The sequence below is a fragment of the Corvus cornix genome, chromosome 8 (assembly GCF_000738735.6).
Source record: "Corvus cornix cornix isolate S_Up_H32 chromosome 8, ASM73873v5, whole genome shotgun sequence".
Taxonomy (NCBI): Eukaryota; Metazoa; Chordata; class Aves; order Passeriformes; family Corvidae; genus Corvus; species Corvus cornix.
Genome location: NC_046338.1, coordinates 3712744 through 3734397, shown reverse-complemented (window position 1 = coordinate 3734397; position 21654 = coordinate 3712744). Strand labels below are relative to the sequence as shown.

General features: G+C 44.0%; 1 protein-coding gene across 2 annotated transcripts in view; it reads right to left on the bottom strand.

The window, feature by feature from the left end:
* The window catches only part of DAB1 (DAB adaptor protein 1), a 418512-nt gene extending 398163 nt beyond the window's left edge, over positions 1–20349 (bottom strand). For both annotated transcript variants that reach the window (XM_010408777.4, XM_010408776.4), the window contains exon 1: positions 20187–20349. The gene's annotated coding sequence lies outside the window, so the exon portion shown is untranslated. The remainder of the gene's footprint in view (positions 1–20186) is intronic.
* Between the last annotated feature and the right edge of the window lie 1305 nt (positions 20350–21654).

Here is a 21654-nt window from a genome sequence, read left to right as displayed (position 1 = left end):
ATGGGGCATTGTCCACAAACACACACACACAAAAAAAAAATCCCACCTTATTTCCAAATAAGTTGGTTAACTTACAGAGAAAACCACTCAGCGTTCCCTGCTGTTTCTAAAGCTTTGTGAGGTTCAAAGTACATTTTATTCCAGTTAAAGTACACAGGATGCAAGACAGGAACGAGGCTGGGAGTGTGACAGTTCAAACTCATCCCCCTTGAGACGATCTTGAACTCTGAACAGAACACCTGTGCTCTCTAGAAATGTTCCATTCTTACCCTTTTAAGAAAGGAAAAAGGAACCACAATAGGACAGATGCAGGAAATCTGCTACATGAGTTTTAATTGCAACCATTTGTAACCAGCATTTCCTCCAGATACATATCTCATTTTTAAGCAGATATCCCTAATTAAGCAGAGGACTTGGTTATCACGAGGCCAGTGACTTGCAGAGTCAGGTTATCAACACTATCAAATAGCAAAAGCAACCTGAGATATTGATCCAGAATTAGAAGGCCATCACAAACTGCAAGATCCCAGGGCCAATTAGGGGACAGGGAGGAAGGATGGAAGACACCAGGACCACAGCTCTTGCATCTGAATGAGGATTCAGCATGACCCTCATCGATGTTTGCCTGGGGAGGTCTGAGATGGGCTATTTACAGCCTCCCAAGTGCAGGATGTGAGACTCACTGTGATTTGCAGCTGTATTCTCATGGCCCCTCCACCTGCCTCCTGCTGCCTCCCTAACCTAAGCAATTTACCTGGAGTGGCATGGAAGGGGAATTAAGCACAAGTCCTGTGCATTGCAGGTTAACTTGCTGTGCTACCAGGTCATCATGTCACTCTGGAGATGCCATTCCAGACTATGAAGGTACCACACAACTTGCCCAAGTTTTAAGGGAGTCTAAGAATATGCAAAAATTCTTATTTTTGTATTCATTTTGTCTGTCAATCACAAAAGCAAAGCTTTAACATAAGGGGGATCCTGAACTACTTATGGGTTTGCATTATCATATGTCAGCTTATGGGGCACGGGGCAGCAAGTGGTTAAAAATCTGAGTACCTCTGGTCATTTGGGAGAAAAATCAGGCTAAAGTAGCACTGCCACATCCCCATGGCACTGTTAGAAATAAGGTAAGGCCCTCAGGGACAGCACCAGGGTGCTGTAGCACTGTTCTGTATTTTGGAAGAGGATCAGGGATCCTGCACCAGCCCCTGTTTCACAGCACAGACACACCCATAACTCAGCCTGCACCTTCAGTCCGCCCATAAAATAAAACAGTATTTTCCACATCTTCAGTAATTTTCTTTCCACAGTCTCAGAGTGACACACAGACATTGTTGAGAGCTTGGCAATAAATTGAAGAGGCAGGTAAATATTAGGATACTATTTGCAAACATTAAGACTAAAGCACTGAGGAGTATCTGGTCAGAAAATCAAGCCCTTCTGTCCTTCAGCCCCTTACTTTTATACATCAAAGAATTACAACACAAACAGAGTGCCAGAAAGCAGGCTCTGAAGCTCAGCTAAACGCTCCTTGAAACTGAAAATGAAAAGCTCACCAGTCTTACGTTGTTTCTGTTAAGCAATGCATGCTGTGGTGCTGGCTCACGGGTGAAACAAATTGCTGTTCTAAGTCTATTAAAAAGGGAAAAAAAAGGCCACCATATGGTGCTGACTGCAGTAGCTCTTAGCAGGTGAAACACATCCAGAGCTGTAGCTACTATACTTAATTATTGTGACAAATTCAGTCATTCAAGGTGGGGATTTTTTTTGTTTGGGTTTATTTGTTGTTGTTGTTATTTTTAAATAGGTTAATGTGCTACTCCCACCTAGAAAATAACACTGGGGAGAAGAGGCTAGAGGAGGGGAAGAGAAACCACGCATCCCAAGCAGATTATTTGTGTCACCCAGAGGCAGGAATGGGTTCAAGCACAGTTTGGGATTCTTAGGGCATCACATCGAAGGAGAAGGATGCAGAGTGGAAGGGAGTTTCTCACACAACATCCTTGAACTCCCTCAGTACCTACCATGAGAATCTAATGAAGAAACCGCAGCACTGACACCACCCCACCCAACACATCAGCATTGATGGAGATGGTGAAGCCACACAGACCTGTCCAGACCCCTGACACTCTGCTTACACCCCATGAGGACAATGTAAAAAAAAAAAATTACAGAAGTATTTACAAGAAGATGGTCTTGGGCTTAACACACCCCAAATTATGCAAGAAGCACAAGCACAATATCTGTCCTTTGATGTGAAAGTGTGCCAAAAAACTCCAGGAATGGCTTCAGCGTGGCTGTTGTCTGACCTCAAGGTCCCTGATGTCCGGTATGCACAAAAGAATAGTCGAGAGAGAGGGATTCCAAAGAGTACCTTAAATACAAACAAGACTCCAGCCCAAGTGCTCAGAAATCAATTAACCCCATGCATAGACCAGGCACATTTCCAAGTTATTTGGTATTTAGTGCAAAGTTCCAGGGGATACTGCTGGGATCCTCCACAGCAGCACCTGCTCTTCTATTCTCCTCACTGCAGTTCAGCATCACACACTCCAAGTGTGGCTCACATTTACAAGAATTAGATTAAGTTATTCTAACAATCTGACTTCTTCCTTTAATAACCTGCATCATTAGGAGTCAAAGACATCATTTTGTTCAACAGAAGACCACGTGTACCTTCCCCAGTTCTCCATGGTCTGGATCATACATATGCATACCCACAAAACATTAACCTAATTCAAGCACCAAGAAATGCCCCTTTCCAATTCAAATAATCAAAAAGTCCCTATGAAAGACCCACAAGTTGGATTCACTTCTTTTTTCCCCAGGATGAAAACTTCAGGTGTATTCAGCTGATTATATTCAACATGAGCTGAGCCCCTGAGGTTCCCCAGCCCAGAGTAGTTGCCTTGATCATTTCACACCTACAAGTTGTACATTCATTTATTAACATCATCCTAAATCCAAACTCTTTAACATCTTGCAAAGGGGATACACACACGCCCCCATATACCACACATTTGAAGCAGTGATTAAGTAATTTCCTTTCCCTTCTAAAAGCACTAATTTAAATTAAAACCTTCACTAGCAGGAACAGTTAAGAACTTACCCACATCCAAACCCAGAGTGTGCATAATTTTATTTCATTATTTAAAAAATTCTTTAATTACCAGGGGTTGAGTTTTTCCTTCCCTTCATAAGATCCTACTTAAATCTTAAGGGAAAAAAAACATTTCTGTGGTCCTTCCACACTCTCACTAAATTTCTCAAAAAGCCTACAATAATTTCCCTGAATAGCTTCCAAAATGAATCCCATAAAACAGCTTCTCTCACTGGAACTGTCTGATCTGGGGGCAAGTCAAAGGATCAACTCATTACAGGGCTTATTTGGGGAAAGAAAGAAGAATCCAAAAATAAAACACCCAAGCAAAAAAAGTTTGTCACTTTAAATTCATAAACACACATTTTAAAGTGTGCATATCCTGAGCTGCAGGCGCCTTTCTGTGAGTTAGAAATTCCCCAAAACCAACACTCGATGCAGCAGCTCCTCCTCATCCCAGAAAAGCAAGCCTGACCAGGGGAAAATCCAAAAAGTAGTGAAATAGAGCCATGCCAAAAATACCAGCGGTGAAGTGTGCGTGCAGCTGATGTGGGGTGGCAGGGAGGCATCTCCAGGGCAGCCCAGGGCTCCTGGAAAGGTCAGCACAGCCCGGGCCAGCCTCCACGTGGGCATCACAGTGGAGCTCGGTGCGTGTGTGCAGCAGGGACTGGGGAGAGCTCAGGGCACACAGAACACAGCTGGGGAGGCACAGGAGCCAAACTGGAGTGGGCACTGGTCAACAGAAGCCTTTCCTTGCTAGAACCACTTGCAAGGCGCTGCCACATCCCAGCATTGTCCCAGCTGACAAACCCCAGGTGACAAACTGAACAACACCTGGAAAAAAGGGACACCGGTAAGTTTTGGTTAAAGTTGTTCTGCTACTTTAATTCTATCGCAGAATAACCCAGATTATGAGCTCCTTTTCCTGTACATTTCAACAAATAAAATCCCAATGTTTAAAAAACTGTTTTTCAACAAATAAAATTCCAATATTTATCAAACTATTTACCATATCCATGTTTGGTATGGTAACCAAGTGAATTCCCAAACCAGCTTAGCTATTTAACGTATTGTGGGCACACCTTTTACATCATTAATTCCACTGAACACAAGACAAGGTTCTAAAAGAGCTGCACACTCTTAGGTGCCCAGGCTGATAAATTATCGTGAACTTGTGAAAAGCAGCTGAAGTTCTGTGAAAAATCAGTGTCATCACCTGGTCACAGACACCCAGAGGGGACTGAGTAACAGAATCAACGTGTCATCTCCACACCTCTGCAGTGTGATGATGTGTGGCATGCTTTGCTCCTCAGAGCTCTCTCACCACAACCTTTCCCATAACCTTCCCTCAGCATGGAACACTGGGGATATAACCAGCACTGGTGTGTACCCTGTGCTGCCCAAGCTCTTCATGGAGAACAAAGGCCAAGCCTCACAACAACAGAATAAAACAAATGTGTTACCCAAGCGAGAAAAACCAACACCTAAAGCAACTGCAGGATGAGACTGAATCCTACACACCTCTTTTACAGCCAGCTGGTCTCCCCCATGCCTCCAAAGTCATTAAAATATCCCTTATAAAGGAGAACACACTGCACAAGAGCAAGTGACAGGGCACATGTTCCAGCACAGCGTTGCTCTGTTCTTTATCTGGACTTGGGTGAGTAGATGAAGCATCAATGTGTCACACCACAACTACTCCAGCTGCAGCTGTCAGACTCAGTACAACCCCTGAACGGGTTCCATTCCCCCCAGTACACCTGCAGTTAATCCAGGATCCAAGAGCACACTTTTCCACAAGCAGACCTTCCCACAGGACTGCAGCTACTGCTTCTGGGGGACAACTCAATCTTCTGTTTGATAAATTTTCACATTAAACTGAGTTCAATGCCCAGAGCTTCTTCCAAGAGTTCAATGCCCAGAGCAGACTGAAATTCCAAGTCCATGCAAAGAGAAAGGTGGGATGTTTTACCACTTAGGGAATGAGAAGCTGGAGAGAAGACCATCACGAGGGATCTGTGGGCTGAGCAGAGGGACAGGCACAGACGCACACACAGCTAGGAAATACAAGACTAAGAACTTCACCCCAAATTAAAATATTTAGACAGTTCCAAAACTGACTAACCACCACTCCTATCTTTACTATAAAGGACATAACCTTCGACTCTTTGACGACAAACAACTCAGCCTCTTAAAAATTTCCTACAGGGAAAAATGCATTCTTGAATCAGATCTGAGCATGGCTCAGAATCTCAGCTCTCTTTGTTCCAGGATGCTGCAAGGATGAATCTGGGCAGGGATTGGAGGGAGAGTGTTATGAGCAAGCTGGCTCTACTGATTTCTTGTAAATACCATAATAATGAACACTTGACCATAATCGATGAGTTGGACATGAAGAGAGAAAATAACTCGTACAGAAATGAGTGCTTTTAAGGGCTTCTTGAACATCAAATGGGAGAAAACATTTATGAATTTTCCATCATGGTGTGAAGCATGGTGTCAGGCAGGATCAACCCCATAAAACTATTTTGTGACAACACATGTAAATGGTTTTAGCATTCTCAGTCCCTCCAAAGAGAGAGCAAAGACTACCCAAGCCATCTGAGAGTTCAGAATTGTTATAGGGCCTTTGAAGACATTATCTGCACACTAATCATATATTTTCTCATGGAAGCATTTTACAATTTGAAGTACCATATTCATACAGCACATTTTGCCTTCCACAATTACCTCTGAAAAAGCCACTGAAAAATTATACACTGTGTAGACAAGCATATATCTAAATGATATGCATGTCTAACAGAAATAGATTATTTTCAAGGGGTCCTAAACCCAGCTTTTCCATTTGTTCATGCAACTGCATGCAATAATAATTTATGTGTAAGACTCTATGCATTTCAGTCAGATGCACACAACTGATAGGCCTGTTTGCTCATTTTTGCATCTTTATATAAAAAAAAATAAAGATAAATAGTTTTTTAAAGGTATTACTTTAGGCTTTTTTTAAAATCACGCACACACGTGCATGTGTGTGCACACAACCACCTTGTTCAGGACTCAAAGAATCAGTCCTGCAAATCCTGCAGGAAGTGATAAAAATAAACTAAGGTACAATAATGCTGGTTTGACACTTCGATCCACCCAAAAGAAAAACTTACTTGTCATCACAGGAAATCTCCCTGATTGCCTGTTCAAAAAAAAAAATACTGCTTAATATCCAAGGGTACAGCGGGTAATGAATGGAAGTTTTCAGGGGGGTTAGGAAATGTTCAGGCAAGCTGCACAGGAAGTGTTGGGCTCCTGCTTATTCCAGAGCTCAGCCACCCCATGAGCCAGGCGTTAGAGCAGCGAGCTCTCCACTGCTTCTGTTTGCTCTTAATGAACTCCCAGGCAACAACACCCCACTGCAAACACATTGGGGCAGCAAGAAAAACCTGGAGGTGCTTTCTTTGATCTTTGTCACACCTGAAAATCTCCAGACTGAGCAGCAATAAATTGGTAGAACTTCAACCGAAACACAAGGGTTTCAATTGACTGCAGCCCTACTTGGTACAGGGAGCCTGAGAGAGACCTGCACCTGCAACAAACCCCAGGAACCACAAAAACCAGGAACCACAGCTTTGAACCTGCAAAACACCCCAGGAATCACAGCCCTGAATCTGCAACAAACCAAACCACATGAGCCACAACTGACCCCAGGACAGGGTGAGGGAGAGGCGAGACAGATTTTGATTTCATCTGATTTCATGGATTTATTAACTTCCAGGATTATTCAAGACAAAATATTTTAAAAGAAAAGATATGTGAAGATGCAGCAGGTTTTTTAGCAAGTCTGGTGTATTTATAGACAGCACATAACTCCTAAACCTACAGCAGTTCTGTGGGACAGATAGGAGAAGGCTACCTATAATTCCTCATCCAAATTTCCTTTCCACACTTCTGTTTTCATCTTGGCCTCTTACTGTTCACAGTGACCAGTTATACAGAACCAAGCAGAAAAATCATGACTTTCTTTACATTTCAGTGCCACAATGTCTCAGAAGGGAGCAGCATCACCTCCTGTCCCCACAGAGATCCTGTCTGCTCCCCAGTTCCTACAAACACCACTGACCCTGTCCTGGTGCTGGACAGAGAGAGGAGAATACAGACCCCCTAAATCACAGAATGCAGCTGCCTTTAATAATTTTCCTAACACAAGGAAATTAGATTAATCCCATAATCAAAGTCCATGTCCAAAAAGCCAAGGCTTTCCTCCAATAATAAGCTGGCATCTGTAAAACCACATGGCACAATAATGCAAGGTTTAATTTTCTTCTGTGCTTTATCATGGAGAGGGGAGAAAAATCTCCCTTCAGTGCCACATTCATGGGGCACCCTTGATCCTTGGGTCCTTACTGAAGTAACTGAGTTTTGATGCACCAGCAGGAAGAATCTCCAGATGGGCTTTCAGTAACTCATTAAAAAAAAAAAACAACCTTTTAAAACCCACACAAACAAAAATCCCCCAAACTCACAGCATCTTTTAAATTTTCTTTGTCTGTGAGGAGTGCATTAGATCAGATAAGGGATATTAAATGGCCTTTAAGCCTAACAGCAAAGAGCAGCTCTAATGGGAGTCCCAAATTGCGCTGCCAGCAATCCAGCGTACTTACAAAGCAGCAACATCAAGATGCCAGAACAGTGCCATGACCTATATTTCCTGCAAACCAATTTTCTTCTTTGTAGGGTGGATGGAAAGAATCCAACTGCTATTTAAGTTCCTTTTCTTTCTGATGGAACTATGCTTTATCATACACATTTTTCCCACACCCAACTTTTCTGTGCCCCACAGCTTTTAAAGCAGGAATTATCTACTGTCTATTTATTTATTATAAACAGTAAATACTGCAAAATCATGTTTAGGCCACAATTATCAGGTGAGACCAGAATTCTTCATATCTCATTTCCGCACTTTTAAAAGAAACCAAGACCCTTAAAGAGCAATCTTAGCAGCAGAACAGTGTTTAGTGGGATACAGGTCACACATTCCAAGGAATTTCTGTGGATTCATTACTGATGACACCCAAATTTCCAACATTCGTATTTATCAAAGTAAGGAGTTTATTCTTTTGCTTATTCCCATACTATGGGGGAAATTGTATCCTTTAGGAAGAACATTAAAATCAAGACAACATTTTTAGAAGAAAGGAAGTATCTCTGTCCAATTTCTTTGACCCCCACTGCCTTGTGATACCCTCCATTTTTGCCTCCAAAGAAGGAACTTTGCTCATTTGTTATACACACTCTGCTCAGAGTGGTCAACAGAACACCTGAAAGGATTCATGATAAGCTTGTTTTCACCACCCCACCCCCCTTACAGCTAATCCTTGCCAAATGCAAACTCTCCCCCTCAGGCAGGGAAATTTGGAAAGGGAACACCTGATACAGCTTTTATTCCAAAATTGTCTCACGTGTGTTGAGTGTCAGAAAGAGCCATGTTGTGCCACAGCACCCACTTGTCTCGGGAAAATTGAAATCACTCTGTGTCTAACACTTTGAATGATTTCCCAACTTCTCACTTGCCCCATCTGCTCCTCTCAGCTCAGTTTGATTTGTTTTAGCCTTTGTGTCTGCAGTGGCACCAACAAAACTGCAGCATCACTGCAAGCTCCTCTGCTATGGAGAAGTGCCAAGGCTCTCAGATTCAGCCTCCTCCAAGAGAAAAGCACCAAAAAAATAAGATCCCTGTCTCATTCTGTCATCTCTCCCATCCTCCAACAATCACAAGCAGCTCTCCTGCTCCAATGCTGAGCTCTAAAATAATATCCCACCTACAAGATAACCAACATTACAATTACAAATCAGATGTCCACAGAATACAGCAAAGCACATGAATGCCATATCTCAGCCCCAATTTTACTTTTTTAATTGCCCCAATTAGCTCAGGAATTAAGTAAAAACTACTTGAGTTTATGTAGGATTTTGTTTCTGTGCTGTTAGTATGGTACTTAAAGACCTTTAAAGCACAAATACCATCTACTGGCCAACATTTAAGAAACTGGGATTCTGAAATCAGATACAGAACTTTTAAATAGACGGGAAAACAGATTAAAACAATAGGAGATACACAACATGAAAGGGGTTTTTTGGTTAAGACAGTGCACAAGGTGGGCAATCACAGTGCTGCCCCTGAACTGCAATAGAATCTGGATACACCCACTCAAGGTTTTTAAAAGGGCCTTAAAGATGATGGAAGCAAGAGCTTAGAAATAAGCACATGGGAAAAAAAGCCACAATCAGCTCATGGAAGTCTCCATCAAAAACCGCTCAACTCAGACTGAGCAGAATCTTAACAAAAGAAACTAAAAAACCCCAGACTCACACTCATTCATATTCCCACAGACTTAAGAGTCAGCAACCACTGACTTAGATCAGTGAGGGCCCACAAAGATGCAGATGTAGCTGTGAGAAGGGAATCACTCCAAGACTCTCCCTTGGGAGCCACCGAGGACTGAATACATCATTTTGTACAGAGAAAAACAACTGATGGGGAACAGCCCTCACAGCTCACACCCTGACTTGTGTTTGTGTCACTGTGAGCACCAGGCTGAAAACAGCTCAGAACTCTGAGACAGCAGTCTCAAGCTGCCTTAGGTTTACTCAAAAGGAGGTCTCAAGCTCAGTGAAAAAATATTTAAACCTCTCCAAAACCTCAGCATTCACTTCTTCAAGTGCAAAGTACCAACAACACAGGTGGCTTGGCCTGGTGTTTGCTGGAGATGTTCAGGATGGATCAGGTAACCAGGAATTCCTGCTTTTCTTCAGGGAAGCACACAGTGAGGTACCAACACACACCACCCCTGGCACCAGCTCCACCCTGCTGAATCACTTAGCTGGAATTCCTCACAGTGCCCTCAGTGGGATATTATTTCCCCAGTGCTCATTCCCTCCTTCTGGTGAAGCTAATGAAACCTAGCTTTACATTCAAAAGAGGGATGGCTACAACATTAGCAAAGAGAAGTCATTAAACACTGCAGCAAACTGAGCAGCCAGTCACAAAGGAGGGCTGGTCCTGAATTTGGGAACAGTGTTCAGCAGTCATTGGGAAGTAAATGAGGCAGAAAGTGAGTTAGCCAGGGAACTGCAGAGCTGGGAGCACAATCAGGTGTGCAAGCTACAGGGGAAGCAAAGGTGAACAGAACCAGAGAGCCAGCATTGACATCTGCAAGGTAAAATACCATGTTTGCAACGAGAAGAGAAATCTCCCTGGCCGAAGAGGCTGGCTGTGGCATAAACTGCTCCTGTGACAGCCTTTGGCACAGCAGTGAGCGTGTGTCCATACTGCTTCTTCAGTAAACAGGGCAAATAAATCAGGAGACATATCAAATTAATCAGCTTCAATGGCCATGCCACTTTCCTTCACAGATCACAATTTCTCCCATCTCTGCTCCCATTTGCTGACAGCTAGAAAACGTCATTCCAATCCCTAGTTTGTATTTTTGAAATCAGGGCTCTGTGATCTCCTTGCCACTCTTAGCAGCCATGATGTACAGCCTGACTCCAATGAGGAAATCTTATTGGGTTACTGCTTTGTTCCACAACACCCTGAAAGAAAAGCTGCCAGCCAAATGTCTCCAGCCAAATGCAAAATACATTATTAATGAAATTAGAGCGAGGAACCTTTTTGTATGCCGCTTTTATTAAATAATTCCAAGCGGCTCCGTTGCGCAATTACAGCATCTGAACTTTGCTTTTTAAATGTTGCCATATGTAATCTCCACTGTGTTTGCACTTGAAATGGTAATCTGAAGGCAACAGAGTCGGTAATAAGTGGAATTATTAATAAACTCTATTCCAGATCCTCCCACTAACAAATATACCCTAGGGCCTTGCATAAGGTGACATTCTTACTTTAACATTAAAATTAATATTATATTTCTTCAAAATTTGCTTACGAAAAGTTACAGAAACAGACGAGCATTTCCACAGAAAAACAACCAATTTCAAAGACAACCATTTAGAATTAAAACTCCTTCCTCAATCTCCAGAATTAGAAAGAATTGGGCAAACCATAACCCACAGGAACAACAGTCATGTTTAGCCCAGATCATTTCTCCACAGGGGAGGAATTGCTGGTGGCCTGTGATGGGCACGAGATGACCTGAGCTTGTGCAAAGTAACCTGTAAAGGAAAGAGGCAAAAATGCAAAGGAAATGAAGAAAATGTCTGGTCAGCTCATATCACCATCATCAAGGAAGGGTTCTGAGTTGCTCACGGAATTGGTAATGGGGCACGTGGCCTTCCATGTCTCAGTAACCTGTGCAAATCTGGCTCAAACTGATAATGATCAAACCTAATTACAGTCTGACAGCCCTCAGTGGCTTATGCAGTGCTTAAGATTTTATCACAAGTCTCATGATATTTAGTGTTCTTCTTAAGCCCTAATTCCTCATGTCAAGCAATTACCCAAGATTCTCCACTTCCAATAAAAATGGAGTTTCCATGCTGTGGACATGGAACAAAGCTTCAAACATGACCTAAATGATATCTAATGGTTTCTAAACTTTTTTTTTTTTTTTTTTAATATATACATTTAAAATTCTGCTGGGTCCCTCTATGAGCTTTGTTCAGCTGTAGAGCCAGGTGCAGATGGATACAGACATATCCAACACAAGCACTGGATAAGAACAAGCAGCTCCAGCAGAGAGATCATTACACTGTCAAACACCAAGGGTAGAGCACCTATCAGCAAGTAAGGGAAATAACAGGCTTAAACCAAAGTCACTGCTTAAACCCACAGCAAAATAAATCACCTGCACAACCCCTTACTGCAGTTTTCTACACCTCTGCTACACTGTGTGCCTTGCTAGAAGGTAACACCTCTCCTCCAACACTGCTGCCTGTTTCTTAGAAGCATCTTCTGCTCTGTCCCATACTCAAACAGCTTTGACTCAAGAGAAACCTGGGTGGCAGCAGGGGAGAGATGAACTGCTCCACACTGGCTTTTGGCTGAGTTCTTCACCTGCGTGAAAGAAATCCCTTCTGGCTGGGAGCAGAGGGCCAGCTGGCCCTGGTGCAACAACCTTGGCTCCCTGGCAGGCACCAAGAGCACACACATTGAGATGATTCACCAGAGCACATCTGTGAGCCTGGCATGTCTATGTCAGAAGCAGTGTCACCCCTAGTCTGGGTCCTCGCTTCCACCACAAACTTTTCCAGGAGATTCTTTGGTCTGTGTCAGCTTTCAGCACCCTCAACATCCCGACACACTGAGCTTTCCCACAGAACATCACCTGTGTGAGGTGTCTCACTTGTGGGTGCTGCCTGCTCATGCTCTATGACACCCTTCAGTTCATTAAATGACTCCTAATCACACTCAGTTCTCCAGAGGGTTTTAATAGGTCTTTCTCAGAAGTCCTCTCCTTTCTGGGCTAACCCACTCCTGTTCCTCTCTTATGCTGGGCTGACATGAAAGCTTTGTCTAGTGTAGATCAATTGCACCCAGAAGACAGACATTCAGCTAAAAATCTCTCTTTTTTGTTCCTGTAAAACAGTTCTTGCCTTCCTAACGTACCTGTACAACCCAAACCCAGCACAGCAGTCCAGAACCTTTGACAGCAGGACATTTACCTACTTATTCCACTTTTTTTTCCCAGATTACACTTCGAAGACACAACTGTAGAGAATTCAAATGACATAGCTCAGAAGGAAAATTAGATACACATGACTTGTAAATTGAGATGTCCCTGGCCTTGGACCAGGGAAACCTCTAAGTCCATCACATCAAACCAGCAGGCAAGAATTTTGATAATGCAATGAGAAAGCTGGTAAAGCTTTAATCCCTGATCTGCAGCTACAGCCAAAAGGGGGAATATTCACTGCAACTCTTCTGTCTCCATTCTACCCATGTTGGACTTGATTCCTAAAGGAACCTCAAATCTGCATAATAAAAACTGAAACAGTTTCAGACACTATGGACAGCTGACCTTTACACAAAATGATTCTATTTCAGTGATGTGTCAGAAACGATGCACTGCTATCCCACACGTGTTAGGTTTCATAAGGACAGCAGGGATGCTCCAAGGTTTCCCTTTTCCTCCCCCACAGATTTCCATGGCTTCGAGAAAAGTAACATATTTACTCTCTCAAAGTGGGATTACGATTTGAGAAGGTAATGTCCTGATCCCATTTTTTCCAAACTCTCACTGAAAATTCACAATTACATGTCCACTAACCACAGGGCAACTGTTGGAAGGTCTTTTGTATGGAAAACCACTGTGGAGCACCTGTGATTTACCCAACCCCAGCACAGGCCATGGACAGCCTGCTCTCAACCCTAATGCTTTACTTCAACTCTACACAGACCTCCAGTGGACCAAAGCCTTTTCCATATAAAAAATGCTGAACTAATAGAATTTAAAGCAAGAATTTAAGCTCATTTGAAGGGCTGCAAAGCCAAGTGTAGGCTATTTCAATAGTAAAGTTGCAAATCTCAGTTTAGCCTCAGTTTACTGAAGGCTTTTAAAAGTTAAATCTATATAAATCCATCCTAACGTCAAAGATGTTTCTGATAAGGGCCTGTACCAGCTTAAGAGCATAGGGAAAAACAAATCAATTTAAAGTGAGACTCGTTCAGTGATCATGTACATCTCAAAACTGTGATTGAAGGGACTTTGGTCTATTGACAGTAATCACACACTTTAACACAAGCCCGACATCACCTCTTCATTCACCAGACAAATAAAATTTCATGTTGGAAAACAGTAATGACAACAGTTAATATTTCCAGTAATAAGTTATCCTCACAGAGAGCACTTGACCTTCATTGTAATTTCCACACAGCTTGCAGTAAACCACCTGAGTGTGTATAAAATGTAATGAATAAAGAAATATTAAAAACGATAGAATGTTATTAAAGTCGGTCACAATTCAAACAGCACAATTACTGAAAAAACAATGTTTGAAACTACATCATTCCCAATCCTTCTCACACTGGATGAGCTACTCTATAATTTATTTTGCCTAACAACAGCTTCTGTCCATATTGTCTCTCTTTATCCCCAAAGACTCTATCAATGCAGCCCACTGTGCCACATGACAGCACAATGCCCACATGAGGCATGAAATGTCACAGATCACAGCTTTACACCTGGCCAACATAATATATTCATCAAATTCTTTCATGCAGTGGAAACATTTGTCGTTACTTTGTGGGACAAGCTACAAGAAACAGATGGAATGGGCACTTTATTTACATGGGGGGTCCATAAGCAAAATCGCTTTGTTTATGAGAGACAAAACCCAGCCTTACACAGCTAAGAAGCCTTCTATCAAACATTGCTATTTTTAAAGGATGAGTTAGGGTGGTTTCCTCTGAGGCTTTTGGATGATGATCATGATTCCTTTTGCCCCTTAACATTATATTCCACATATTCTGAACATCTTTAAAAGCTCAGAGTGGGGCTTTTTATTCACATTCTGAGAGGAGATGAACCTAATTAAGAGCCATCTGTAAGTTAAAGCAAGTCTGACAGTAACAGAATGGTGAAACTCTCCCCAGCACTCACCCCTGTGAAATCCCACAAATTCTGTAGGAAATGCACCACAGCAAGTCAGAGTGGTCAGCTCTTTAAATTTAACCAGAAATTCAGGATGAGTGAATGTAGATATTGGCTTTACCCATCCTCCCACAGACCACAAAACCACCTAAACTGTCCACAAAGACACAAAAATGAAGAAAGAAAATCCTTGGATATAAAATATATCACTTGATACATTATGAACATTTTGAGTGATTTTGAAACAGCATTTTAAATTACTGACATTGATGTTACCCTGAGAGTTTTGGGGAAATTTTCTATATAAACAGTAAAATCTTTGCTACAAGGAGAGTATTAACCCTGTTAACTTCTAATTATTGGTGTTGCACATAAGTATCAGTGGCATGTGTGGGTTAGAAGCACAGCCTACCTATATTTGATCTTGCAGGAAAACAAAATCTCAGGACAGGTTTTCCAGGAGAAAAAAGAAAGGAAAAAAAGAAGTATCTACTACTACATTGCTCTTTTTGTTAACAAAATTATACAGTAGAGTCTGGATGCATATCTAATTTTATCTCCCAGCATCTGCCACTGCTTCATGACCTCTAAGAGAGTCTGCAAGCACATTGATAAACAGATTAAAAGGTAACTCAGTGGATACAGAGCAATCCTCTGAGTTCCCAGAATGATATTTGACCAAATCACACCAAACACGCCATCCCTAAACCTCCAAAAGAAGAGGAACCCCTTCTCCCCCAAGAAGCAAACACCATCCTACTGTTTTCCTTGCCTGAATACCAAAAAGCACTAATATAAAAACACATTTGTAACCGGACACTGATTTTTCACAGAGGAGAAGTGCCTGTTTGCTTGTTTGTTTCAGGAAAGATTCAAGTTCAGATAGCTAATGGAAAATTGCGATTATAGAGAGGAAAATATTTTATGCATCAACTCCTTTCTCCTGGAACACCAGTTTCAGTAAGATTTATCATATTTAGTATTGACAGATGATTCTTCCATCCATTAGTCCTCATAAAACAGGGGAGAGTCCCAGCACTCTGGTGCTTAGGAAAGGGGGGAAATATGCCCATGGTAGGGGGTCAGAACAAGTTGATCTTTAAGGTCCCTCCCAACCCAAACCATTCTGTCATTCTGTGCCACGGCCAGTTGAACCGGAGGGAAGCTTCTCCATATGAAGACCTTTTAAATTGGAACTGGGCTTTGATGTGCAATGCTGAGTATTGGGATTTCCTTCTGACTTAGCAGCCCAGGGTGAAGAAAAACCCCAGCCATGTGGAACTGCCAGGCAGGTGTGCCCAGAGAGCCCTGACCCTGTGGGAGGAAAGCAGATTAAGTAAAGCAACTCATCCTGAAGGAAGGCAAAGCATTCACTTCATCCTCATGAAGAAGTGAAAGCTCAGGCTTTCAAATGAGATGTAAAATAGAGCCCTGACCATTCATCGTCATTAAAGATCCCATGAAAATTCCCACAAGAGCAAAAATGTTAACTAACATGTCCTGGCCAATATCCAACTCGGATAATTGCATTCTGCTTCCTAAATTCCCCTCGCAGTTTCAATTGGATTAGTTTTTCTTCATTTCTCTTCCCTAAACCCCTCCTGCATAATGTTTCCAGCCCGGAATGGCTGCTGCATTCCACTCCAGAGGTGCGTGAATTATCAGTGCTGGGCAATCCCAACATACATTTTGGATATATTAGTCAGGGAAAACACTCTCTGAGCTGGAGTAATCCCCTCACCTCTCACTGAGGAGCATTTAACTTTACAAATGAGAAATCCCTCTGATGTTAGTAAGACTTTTTTTTTTTCTTTTTTTTTTTTCCTAAAATATTGCCCTGCAAGGAATGGTACCAAACCAGCCTCCTGCCAATTAGCTAAGTCCTTTGCTGGGCCATATCCTCAGCTTGAGGAGCCAGCTGCACTTGCTTTGACTTCGGTAGAGCTCTGCTACATTAAAACAGGAGTAAATATTCATACAGTGTTTTTTTCACTAAGTCACTCATGTTTAAATGTTGGAAGAATCAAAGGAGTTGGCTGTTGAATGCATCAATCTGCAGATATAAAAGAGGAGTATCAGAATGTATTCTCATCCTTTTTAACTGGCTTGCAAATCTTAATGCTATTTTAAAAGGAACTTGGAGGTTCTTTAACTTGGCATACTGATGAAAAATGGAAGTGCTGTGAAATATGAATCTCCTGTTGTGTGCTACATGTATTCTGCTGTAAATACGCACAATAGTGTAGAAGCAAACTGCAAAGTCCTGACCCAGTGCATTTTATGGAACAGGAGGAGCAAAGGTGATTTATGTGCATAAAAGCAAAAACTGACAAGCCCTTGATTTTCTTGCAGAACAATCCCAAAATGATTGTCAAGACTGCTTAGGTTTTTTGCCCTCTGCACTTCCTGTAATAGGACCATTTTATCCAACATGCTGTTTTATAGACACTGTGTATGGGGTCATTTCCACCTGCTATCCAGGTTACTCCAAAGAATACTTCTCATTCCCCCTCCCAAGAGCTCTTAGCAGCAGTTGAGATTGGCTTGTTTTCACTTCCAGCCTGCTCCTGCATCTCTGGTTAAGCATAAACCCACAAGCATGCCACTTACTCCTTCTTTAGAGCTCTGATAGCAGAAGGACGTCCTTAAAAATCCAGGAGAGCAATGGTACTCAGAAAAATGGGGAACACAGGGAATAAGCCCATTCTGGGATTTTCTCCTGAATATCCTAACCCTCCTGCTTTGCCCCTTGTAGGAGGTATCACTGTGAAGACATCCCTATTTGTCAGCTCCACGCTGGGCTGGCTGCAGCATCATTCTTAATTCCCTTGAAAAAGTGTGGCTGGAAAAGGGGGATGGGAAACCTCCAACAGCACCCTACTTCTGCAGCAAACACTCCTAGCAAAAGGTATGGAAATGGGTGGGGAAATTAAAGGTACCAGAAGGTGAATACCAGGCTACAGCATGACTGAGGCTCACCTGATGAGCACAGATGGATCTGCAAAGGGATTTTAGGTCAGCATCAGATGGTTAGAGAAGCACAGACCATGGTCCTGATCTGCAGCATGCACATGAATTTGATAAGGAGAGAGCTGATCTCCAGAAATCACTAACATTTTTTGCTGCTTGTGTACTGCCATTCTGGGAACCAGCCTTGACTCCAGCTCAGCTCCTTTTGCACACAGTAGCTGACATCCACATGGGAAATGACACCTCTTCTCCACCACAGACCCCTCTGTTCCCATGGTTTTGCTCCAGTGGAGAAATGGGCTTAAGATAGAGAACTTTGAGGTTTGCATCCTTATGATAAGTAGTGCTTGAGATTATCTGGCATTTACAGCAAACACAGGATGGAAAGTTTAGTCCTGACACTGAAATTGAATTTCAGAAGTGTACAACTGTCCATCAGTGGCCTTGGTTCCATGAACAACCTGAAAAAAAGACTGGAGTAAGATGTCCCTTTCAGCCACTCCTTCCTTCCCACTTTGGTTTCTTTTTAAGACTACCCTGTGTGGAGTGGAAACATTTGCACTCCTCTGAAACAGTCACTGCCACAACAATCAATAAGAAATTAGCATGACTACAGGAACAGAAGCTTGGGATTAGAGACATCTAAAAATGGATGGACTTCCCTACCTTCCTCTCTGCATCTTAAGGAACCCTTCCAAAAACCTGACTGCAAACATTTTAATTCTCTGTCAGCTCTCTGGAGAAAGTCATTACAGAGGCAAAATGACAGAGCACCAGGTGCCACTCTGCAATAAGTGTCTGTCAGTCAAGCAGGTGTCACCCTGCAGTCACCCTGAGCACTCCCAGCCTCCAATCCAGAAAAAGGGTGCTGGGCATGGACAGCTTGCTTGGAGCACTGCTTGAGTGATCAGGCCAAAGCTGTAATCAGCCAGTCTGTGGCACAATAGCTTAATTCTTTATTTATTAGTCTGTCTCCCCTTTCTGGTTCAAGCAGTTTATACACTTAATTCAATTTTAAGAGCTATGTGTTTGTTTACTAGAGCAAACAAAAACCAGTAATGAAGAGCTGTAGTTTAAGAGAAGTAACCAACCTGCTTGTCTTCTGCTCAGAATTAAATTTTTAGCACCAAATACTGACATTAAGAGCTTAGTTCCATGCCTGCTTTTCACACGTCCCAAGCACACACCAGAGAATTTGGTGTGAGATCACAGAAGAATAGGTGCTGACCTGTGCTTTCAGCATGACATCCCAAAGAAACCATCTAAAACCTAGCAGGGTTCCTCAGAGCAAACCTTAATCAATCAATTTGCCAAGACCATCAACCTCAGGAATCTTCTTTCCCTTTCATCTCTAGTCTTCCTTGCAGCACCACAGAGAGAGTAAACCGTACACAGAAGAGAATGATGGTATCATCTACCACTGCACTCTGCTTGGTTAAGGAAAGGTATTCAAGCTGCAGACCTCTCTGTCAATTGAAGGTAGAAAGAGGAAGTAAAAAAAAAAAAAAAAGGACAGAAAAACCTGTTGCAAAAAAAAAAAAATTCATCACAAATAAAGCCTTGGAATTGGAACTTTGCTTCTTTAGCTTTTGGGTTCAGATTTACCACCCACATGAACATCTACAAGCAGTTTAACACCACAATTAAGAAAGCACAATCAATTCAGCCCAGATTCCTTAAATCCAACATAATTACTTCCCATAGAACTACTGAAGTCTACTGAAAACGTAGCTGCAGCATTAGAGGGTTATTTGCTCCAAGGACCTTTTTAATATGGCTGTATTGTAATACTGCAGTGCAAGAGCCTCTCCAGCCATAAAAAGAAATTTAGCTCAGAAACACAACTTGTGGGCAATGAAAAACACATTTGCTCCAATTTGCCATCATTTAATAATAGCATTATTTAACAAGATCAGTTAAAACAAACAGCCTCTGAAGACACAGCAGTGCACTTCTTCTCACGAGACTCCGAGGGCACTGAAATGAAATTCATTCTGCAAACCAAACACTCAAAGCAGCCAGCACCACTAGAAAGACCACATTTAAAAGGGAGAAAAACATTTAGTGACTGACCAGAAAAAGAGAACCCCTCTCTATATCCCCAGACATGCACATTTTACTTTAAAGCTGCTACCTATTTCACTGGCAAGGAAAATAACAGTCTTCCCCTGGAAGTAACATATTTGTCATTACACTTCCATTTCCATTCAAAATCAAGAACACACTGAATTTGCACACATGGGGAAGCAGCTACCAAGATCTGGGTGTATTCTGTATCACATCACTAGTCAAACCCCATATATCCTCACATAATTATTTTCTTACAAGGTTATGCCTAATTGGCCACTAACCTCCCTGATTAATCATCTACACTACAAGAAGGCGTTGAGAAAAAGGCAGAAGGACAACAAAATATTTATTCGGGCTGTAAATATTAAACCAAGAGAGGACAGCTGGTTGAAGTTGCCCCTTCCCGGCTGGCATGCAGAGCTGGATGGCGAGAAAACCCTGCTCGAGAGTCTCACACACACACACACACACACACACACACATAAATAAGAAAGGAACCGGTGTCTCACGTTCATTCCCAGCACGGCCCGGAGATGCTCACTACGGCTCTAAGTTGCCCGTGCCCGGCTCTGGAAGTGTTAAATCCCCGCGCACGGCCCCGAAGCGCGGCTCCTGCGGGCGAGCCGCCGCTCGCATCCCCGCTCGCACGTCCCAGCCGCGCAGTTGTGGCCGGCAGACGAGGCGGCACCGCGCTGCCCGGGCATCCCTCCCCGCCTCCTCGCCGGCTCCGCCGCACCAGCGCCTCCCTCCCGGCGGACAAACTTTGCGCTCAACTCCGCCGAGCTCCGCGGGGCGCCGGGACCCGCTCCGCGCACGACGGCGGCGGCGGGAGAGGGGCGGCCGCGGGCGGCTCCCCCCGCACAGCCCCGCGGTTCCCCGCCGCCTCCTCCTACCTGCAGCCGGCGCCGCTCCCCGCAGCGCCCCGCTCATCCTCATCCTCATCATCCTCCTCCTCCTCCTCCTCTGGCGGCGGGCAGGCTGCGCGCCCCGGTGCCTCGCTCGCTGCGCCGCGCTGCTGGCGCGGAGCCTGCGCGGGCGGAGGCGGCTCCGGGCCCGCGGCGGCAGCGCCGGTCCCCTGCAGCTACCGCATCCCCCCAATAGCGGCAAGCGGGAGCCCCCCGCCCCGCGGGCAGGGGGCGGCGCCCGGCGGGGACCCCCCCTCCGGCAGCAGCCGGCCCCGGACTCCTTCTCCTTCCTCCTTCACTCGCTCCCTGCGAGGGGATGCGGCTTCTAACCCGCTGCCCTCCCGCACGTTCCCCTGCAGCCCCACCGGCCCCCGGCAGCACCTCTTACCACGGTCCGCTGCCCGGCTGCCGGGTGCTCCTTGTGCCCGTCCTTCCTGCGGCAGACAGCTGAGGAAAGCCCTTCCAGCGCTGGGGTGGTGGAAGCGGGGCTGTGCGCGCCATCACTCCCGGCTTCACGGCAAGTGAAAAAAGCTGCCCGTGGGAAATGGGAGCCGTGATCCGGCAACAGGCGGCAGCTGCGGACATTCACGTGCGCGGGGGCAGCGGAGGTTGGTCCCTCACCTCCAGTGAAGGCACCAAGAGGCGTTCTGGGCCCAGTGGGATGTGGCATCGCCCTTCCTTCCCATGCTGCTTCCTTGGGATTCTGCCTGGCTGCCCCACAAGAGGTTCCGTTCCTGGCTGCCGTCTCCCCTGTGCAGGAAGGTGTCTGCTCCTGATGCTTGAAAACGGACTTTGAAGACAGAAATACTTTTGAGTGACAGCTTATAGCCACGGCAGATCCAACTTGCCTGGCTGTTCACAGATGGATGTGAAGTGTTTCTCTGGCAAGCTCTGACCTAAGCCAGCTCTGTCAATAGGTGCCTGGCCTGCTGGGCAGTGCTCAGGAAGGAGAATTACAGTCTGCGCACAGATATATTTCTTGCTCTTCTTGTCCACCCTTTCAATGGGATGTCACCAAACAGCAGAATTAATCCCTGCCAAGGAAGAAATTCACATGTGAGCTGGCAAAGCA